Here is a 7,999-nt window from a genome sequence, read left to right as displayed (position 1 = left end):
CCAAAAAGGTAGGATTTTGGGCGTTAAACGCCAGAATGGATGCCATTCTGGGCGTTTAACGCCAGGATGACACTAGAGGAAAGATTTTGTTTTTAATTCAAATCTTTTTCAAATTTTCATAATTTTTCAAAATCAAATCTTTTTCAAATCATATATTTTCAATCATATCTCTTCAAAATCAATTTCTTTCCATTTTTTTATTATTTTCAAAAATCCTTGCTACTATTAGTGATTTACTTCAAAATTTTCAAGTTGTTACTTGCCTATTAAGAAAGGATCAAATTTTAAATTTTAGAATCATATCTTTTAATTTCTTGTTAGTCAAGTAATCAACTTTAATTTTAAAAACTTTCTCTTTTTAATTTGATTTTCAATCATATCTTCTCAATCATATCTTTTCAATCACATATTTTTCAAAATTAACTCTCAATCATATCTTTTTTATTTCTAATTTCAAAATCTTTTTCAAAAATCACTTAATTTCTTTCCTAATCTTAATTTTCGAAAATCTCAATCAAATTTTCAAATTTCTTTTTATTATTTCAAAATCTTTTTAATTTATTTTCGAAAATTCTTCCCCTCTTCTCAAAACCTTCTATTTAAGGGACTAACACTTCTCCTCAAGGTGCAATTCGAACTCTATATCTCTTGATAAGTTTGAATTCTCTTCTATCTACCTCCTCTTTCTATTCTTCTTTTCCCCTAACACCTCAAGGAATCTCTATACTGTGACATAGAGGATTCCCTACTTTCTTATTCTCTTCTCTTTCATATGAGCAGGAGCAAAGATAAAGGCACACTTGTTCAAGCTGATCCTGAACCTGAAAGGACCTTGAAGAGAAAGCTAAGAGAAGCTAAAGCACAATTCTCTCTAGAGGGCCTAACAGAGCTTTTCAAGGAAGAAGAAGCCATGGCAGCCGAAAACAACAATGCCAACAATGCAAGGAAGATGCTTGGTGACTTTACTGCACCTACTCCCGACTTCTATGGGGGAAGCATCTCAATCCCTGCCATTGGAGCAAACAACTTTGAGCTTAAGCCTCAATTAGTTTCTCTAATGCAACAGAATTGCAAGTTTCATGGACTTCCATTGGAAGATCCTCATGAGTTCTTAGCTGAATTCTTGCAAATCTGTGACACTGTCAAGACCAACGGGGTTGATCCTGATGTCTACAGACTTATGCTTTTTCCTTTTGCTGTAAGAGACAGAGCTAGAACATGATTGGATTCACAACCTAAGGAAAGCCTGAACTCTTGGGAAAATCTAGTCAATGCCTTCTTGGAAAAGTTCTTTCCACCTCAAAAACTGAGTAAGCTTAGAGTGGAAGTCCAAACCTTCAGACAGAAGGAAGGTGAATCCCTCTATGAAGCTTGGGAAAGATACAAGCAATTAATCAGAAGGTGTCCTTCTTACATGCTTTCAGAATGGAGCATCATAGGTATATTCTATGATGGTCTCTCTGAACTATCCAAGATGTCATTGGATAGCTCTGCTGAGGATCTCTTCATCTGAAGAAGACGCCTGCAGAAGCTCAGGAACTCATTGAAATGGTTGCAAATAACCAATTCATGTACACTTCTGAAAGGAATCCTGTGAATAATGGGACAAATCAGAAGAAAGGAGTTCTTGAAATTGATACTCTGAATGCCATACAAGCTCAGAACAAAATATTGACTCAACAAGTCAATATGATTTTTCAGAGTCTGTCTGGAATGCAAGCAGCAACAGGCAGTACCAAAGAAGCTTCATCTAAAGAAGAAGCTTATGATCCTGAGAACCCAGCAATGGAAGAGGTGAATTACATGGGAGAACCCTATGGAAACACCTATAATCCTTCATGGAGAAATCATCCAAATCTCTCATGGAAGGATCAACAGAGACCTCAACAAGGTTTCAACAACAGTAATGGTGGAAGAAATAGGTTTAGCAATGGCAAACCTTTTCCACCATCTTCTCAGTAACAGACAGAGAATCCTAAGCAAACCCATTCTGACTTAGCAACCATTGTCTCTGATCTAATCAAAACCACTCAAAGTTTCATGACTGAAACAAGGTCCTCCATTAGAAATTTGGAGGTACAAGTGGGTCAGCTGAGTAAGAAAATTACTGAACTCCCTCCTAGTACTCTCCCAAGCAATACAGAAGAGAATCCAAAGAGAGAGTGCAAGGCCATAAACATGTCTCACATGGCAGAACCTGGAGAGGAGGAAGAGGCAGTGATATCCACTAAGGAAGACCTCAATGGACGTCCACTGACCTCCATGGAGTTCCCTGATGAAGAACCATGGGAATCTGAGGCTCACACAGAGACCATAGAGATTCTATTGAATTCACTTCTGCCATTCATGAGCTCTGATGAGTATTGTTTCTCTGAAGAGGATGAAGATGTCATTGAAGAGCAAGTTGCTAAGTACCTTGGAGCAATCATGAAGCTAAATACCAAGTTGTTTGGTAATGAGACTTGGGAGGATGAACCTCCATTGCTCATCAAAGAACTGGATGACTTGACTAGGCAGAGATTACCTCTAAAGAGACAAGATCCTAGAAAGTTCTCAATACCTTGTACCATAGGCACCATGAACTTTGAGAAGGCTCTGTGTGACCTAGGGTCAAGTATAAACCTCATGCCTCTCTCTGTAATGGAGAAGCTAGGGATCATTGAGGTACAAGCTGCAAGAATCTCACTGGAGATGGCAGACAATTTAAAGAAATAGGCTTATGGACTTGTAGAGGATGTCTTGGTAAAGGTTGAAGGCCATTACATCCCCGCTGATTTCATAATCCTAGAGACTGGGAAGTGTATGGATGAATCCATCATCCTTGGCAGACCCTTCCTAGCCACAGCAAAAGCTGTAATTGATGTTGACAGAGGAGAATTGATCATTCAAGTGAATGAAGACTCCCTTGTGTATAAAGCTCAAGGATATCCCTCTGCAACCATGGAGAGGAAGCATGAAGAGCTTTTCTCAATACAGAGACAAACAGAGCCCCCACAGTCAAACTATAAGTTTGGTGTTGGGAGGCCACAACCAAACTTTAAGTTTGGTGTTGAACCCCCACATTCAAACTCTAAGTTTGGTGTTGGGAGGTTTCAACATTGCTCTGAACATCTGTGAGGCTCCATGAGAGCCACTGTCAAGGGATGCATTTTCCTCAACAAAACTATTGGGAGCAAATCAATACCTCCCTAGGAGAATTAAGTTCCAACATGGGACAACTAAGAGTGGAGCACCAAGAGCATTCCATCCTCCTCCATGAAATTAGAGAAGACCAAAGAACCATGAGAGAGGAGCAACAAAGGCAAGGAAGAGACATTGAGGAGCCCAAGCACTCCATAAGATCTTCAAGAGGAAGAACAAGCCGCCATCACTAAGGTGGACCCGTTCTTTAATTTCCTTGTTCTTTATTTTCTGTTTTTCGAAAATTATGCCTTATGTTTATTTAGATTTGTGTCTAAGTGTCTATGCCTTGAAGCTATGAAAATGAATCCATCACCATTCTTAAATGAAAAATGTTTTTAATTGAAAAAGAAAAAGAAGTGCATGAATTTCAAATTTTAAAATAGTTTAATTATTTTGATGTGGTGGCAATACTATTGTTTTTCTGAATGAATGCTTGAACAGTGTGATGAGCAGATAATTTATACGCTTTTTGGCATTGTTTTTAGTATGTTTTTAGTATATTTTAATTATTTTTTTATTATATTTTTATTAGTTTTTAAATAAAAATCACTCTTCTGGACTTTACTATGAGTTTGTGTATTTTTCTGTGATTTCAGGTATTTTCTGGCTGAAATTGAGGGACCTGAGCAAAAAATCTGATTCAGAGGCTGAAAAAGGACTGCAGATGCTGTTGGATTCTGACCTCCTTGCATTCGAAGTGGATTTTCTGGAGCTACAGAAGCCCAATTGGCACGCTCTCAATTGCGTTGGAAAGTAGACATCCTGGGCTTTCCAGCAATATATAATAGTTCATAATTTTCTCGAGATTTGATGGCCCAAACTGGCGTTCCAAGTCAGCTTAAGAATTCTGGCATTTGACTCCAAAACTGGCACAAAAGCTGGAGTTAAACGCCCAAACTGGCACAAAAGCTAGCGTTTAACTCCAAGAAAAGTCTCTACACATGAAAGCTTCAATGCTCAGCCCAAGCACACAGCAAGTGGGCCCGGAAGAAGATTTCTGCATTAATTACTTATTTCTGTAAACCCTAGGCTACTAGTTTTCTATAAATAGGATCTTTTGCTATTGTATTTTAAATAAATCTTTGACTCATACTTTTCATACACTTGATCACGTTTTGGGAGGCTGGCCTCACGGCCATGCCTAGACCTTATTCTTATGTATTTTCAACGGTGGAGTTTCTACACACCATAGATTAAGGTGTGGAGCTCTGCTGTTCTTCATGAATTAATACAATTACTATTGTTTTTCTATTCAACTCAAGTCTATTTCTTCTCCAAGATATTCATTCGCACCCAAGAACATGATGAATGTGATGATTATGTGACACTCATCACCATTCTCACCTATGAACGCGTGACTGACAATCACTTCCGTTCTACATGCAAACAAGCTTGAATGTGTATCTCTTGGGTTTTTAATCTACGATTGGACCCTTTGTGGTATAGGCTAGAATTATTGGCAGCCGTTCCTGAGATCCAGAATGTTTAAACCTTGTCTGTGGTATTCTGAGTAGGATCTGGAAAGGGATGGCTGTGACGAGCTTCAAACTCGCGATTGTTGGGCGTGTGACAGACGCAAAAGGATCAATGGATCCTATTCCGACATGATCGAGAACCATCAGATGATTAGCCATGCGGTGACAGCGCATTTGGAACGTTTTCACTGAGAGGACGGGAAGTAGCCATTGACAACGGTGATGCCCAACATAAAGCTTGCCATGGAAAGGAGTATGAACGATTGGAAGAAGGCAATAGGAAAGCAGAGGTTCAGGAGGAACAAAGCATCTTTATACGCTTATCTGAAATTCCAATCGAAGAATTACATAAGTATCTCTATCTTTATTTTATGTTTTATTTATCTTTTAATTATCAATTCTCCATCACCATCTGAATTCGCCTGACTGAGATTTACAAGGTGACCATAGCTTGCTTCAAGCCGACAGTCTCTGTGGGATCGACCCTTACTCACGTAAGGTTTATTACTTGGACGACCCAGTGCACTTGCTGGTTAGTTGTGCGGAGTTGTGACAACGTGTGATTCACGTTTAAGAGCCCCATGTCCGTTGGCGCTATTGTTGATGATCACAATTTCGTGCACCAAATTTTTGGCGCCGTTGCCGGGGATTGTTCGAGTTTGGACAACTGACGGTTCATCTTGTTGCTTAGATTAGGTACTTTTCAGAATTTTTAAGAATGAATTCTAGAGTTTCAAGGTGATGTTCTTAGCATTACAAAAGCTGATTGATTCTCATCAATTTAGCTGCTGAATGTAATGTCCTGCTGAAGCTTGGCCAAACATGTCTAATCTTTTTAGACTGAAGCTTTAGACTAACATTGCATGATTCCTGGAATTCTCATTAAAAGTTTTGATTCTCTTTATTTTCTTTTTCCATATAAGTTTCGAAAATCACAAAAAAATCTATAAAATCATAAAAATAAAAAATATTTTATGTTTCTTGTTTGAGTGTAGTATCAATTTTTAAGTTTGGTGTCAATTGCGTGACTTTCTTTTTCTTGCATTTTTTCGAATTTATACATATTGTTCTTCATTGATCTTCAAGTTGTTCTTGATGATTTCATTGCTCTGATCTTTAAATTCTCTTGTTTTGTGTGTTTTGTTGTTTCTCATATGCATTCTCAATTTGTTAGTGGCTCCTATATGAAAATTTTTAAGTTTGGTGTCCTGTATGCATTGTTTATTTGATCTTAGTTGCATTTTTTATTGTTTCTCATCATCAAAAATTCAAAAGTATTTTCAAAACTATGTCTTTTCAAGCTAATAATACAGAGAATTGAAAATTCAGAACATTCAGCAAAGGAATCAAACATAAAAAGCTGGGCATCCAAAACGCCCAGTGAAGAAGGAAAACTGGCGTTTAAACGCTAGCCAGGGTACCTGGCTGGGCGTTTAACACCCAAAAAGGTAGGATTTTGGGCATTAAACGCCAGAATGGATGCCATTCTGGGCGTTTAAGGCCAGGATGACACTAGAGGGAAGATTTGGTTTTTAATTTAGAATTTTTTTTCAAATCTTCATAATTTCTCAAAATCAAATCTTTTTCAAATCATATCTTTTCAATCATATCTCTTCAAAATCAATTTCTTTCCATTTTTTTATTTATTACTATTTTCGAAAATCCTTGTTATAATTAATAATTTACTTCAAAATTTTCTAGTTGTTACTTGCCTATTAAGAAAGGATCAAAAGTTTTAATTCTAGAATCATATCTTCTAATTTCTTGTTAGTCAAGTAAATCAACTTTAATTTTAAAACTTTCTCGTTTTAGTTTGATTTTCAATCATATCTTCTCAATCATATCTTTTCAATCACATCTTTTTCAAAATTAACTCTCAATTACATCTTTTTTATTTCTAATTTCAAAATCTTTTTAAAAAATCACTTAATTTCTTTCCTAATCTTAATTTTCAAAAATCTCAATCAATTTTTTTCAAATTTCTTTTAATTATTTCAAAATTTTTTTAATTAATTTTCAAAAATTCTTCTCCTCTTCTCACATCCTTCTATTTAAAGGACTAACACTCCTCCTCAAGGTACAATTCGAACTCCCTCCTTCTTTATATGCTCGAATTCTCTTCCATCTACCTCCTCCTTCTATTCTTCTTTTCCTCTGACACCTCAAGGAATCTCTATACTGTGACATAGAGGATTCCCTACTTTCTTGTTCTCTTCTCTTTCATATGAGCAGGAACAAAGATAAAGGCATACTTGTTCAAGCTGATCCTGAACCTGAAAGGACCTTGAAGAGAAAGCTAAGAGAAGCTAAAGAACATCTCTCTTTAGAGGGCCTAACAGAGCTTTTCAAGGAAGAAGAAACCATGGCAGCCGAAAAACGACAATGCCAACAATGCAAGGAAGGTGCTTGGTGACTTTACTGCACCTACTCCCGACTTCTATGTGAGAAGCATCTCAATCCCTGCCATTGGAGCAAACAACTTTGAGCTTAAGCCTCAACTAGTTTCTCTAATGCAACAGAATTGCAAGTTTCATGACTTCCATTAGAAGATCCTCATCAGTTCTTAGCTGAATTTTTGTAAATCTGTGACACTGTGAAGACCAATGGGGTTGACCCTGAAGTCTACAGACTTATGCTTTTTCCTTTTGCTGTAAGAGACAGAGCTAGGACATGGTTGGATTCACAATCTAAAGAAAGCCTGAACTCTTGGGAAAAGCTAGTCAATGCTTTCTTGGCAAAGTTCTTCCCACCTCAAAAATTGAGCAAGCTTAGAGTGGAAGTCCAAACCTTCAGACAGAAGGAAGGTGAATCCCTCTATGAAGCTTGGGAAAGATACAAGCAGTTAATCAGAAGATGTCCTTCTGACATGCTTTCTGAATGGAGCATCATAGGAATTTTCTATGATGGTCTGTCTGAACTATCCAAGACGTCATTGGATAGCTCTGCTGGAGGATCTCTTCATCTGAAGAAGACGCCTGCAGAAGCTCAGGAACTCATTGAAATGGTTGCAAATAACCAATTCACGTACACTTCTGAAAGGAGTCCTGTGAATAATGGGACAAATCAGAAGAAAGGAGTTCTTGAGATTGATACTCTGAATGCCATATTGGCTCAGAATAAAATATTGACCCAACAAGTTAATATGATTTCTCAGAATCTGTCTGAAATGCAAGCAGCAACAGGCAGTACTAAGGAAGCTTCCTCTGAAGAAGAAGCTTATGATCCTGAGAACCCAGCAATAGAGGAGGTGAATTACATGGGAGAACCCTATGGAAACACCTATAATCCCTCGTGGAGAAATCATCCAAATCTCTCATGGAAGGATCAACAGAGACCTTAAC

General features: G+C 37.5%; 2 non-coding genes across 2 annotated transcripts; both read right to left on the bottom strand.

Moving 5' to 3' along the window:
• Positions 1 to 1,312: 1,312 nt before the first annotated feature.
• Positions 1,313 to 1,420, bottom strand: LOC148544938 (small nucleolar RNA R71). Its single transcript, XR_015900784.1, has one exon. It is a non-coding gene; the product is annotated as a small nucleolar RNA R71 (small nucleolar RNA).
• A 6,002-nt stretch (positions 1,421 to 7,422) lies between these two features.
• LOC148544937 (small nucleolar RNA R71) lies at positions 7,423 to 7,530 on the bottom strand. The gene has a single exon (XR_015900613.1). It is a non-coding gene; the product is annotated as a small nucleolar RNA R71 (small nucleolar RNA).
• Positions 7,531 to 7,999: the final 469 nt, after the last annotated feature.

Source organism: Arachis ipaensis, chromosome B9, assembly GCF_059453495.1.
Source record: "Arachis ipaensis isolate K30076 ecotype BB chromosome B9, ASM5945349v1, whole genome shotgun sequence".
NCBI classification, from domain to species: domain Eukaryota; kingdom Viridiplantae; phylum Streptophyta; class Magnoliopsida; order Fabales; family Fabaceae; genus Arachis; species Arachis ipaensis.
The sequence above is the reverse complement of the archived record's forward strand: the minus strand, read 5'-3'. Positions and strand labels throughout refer to the sequence as shown.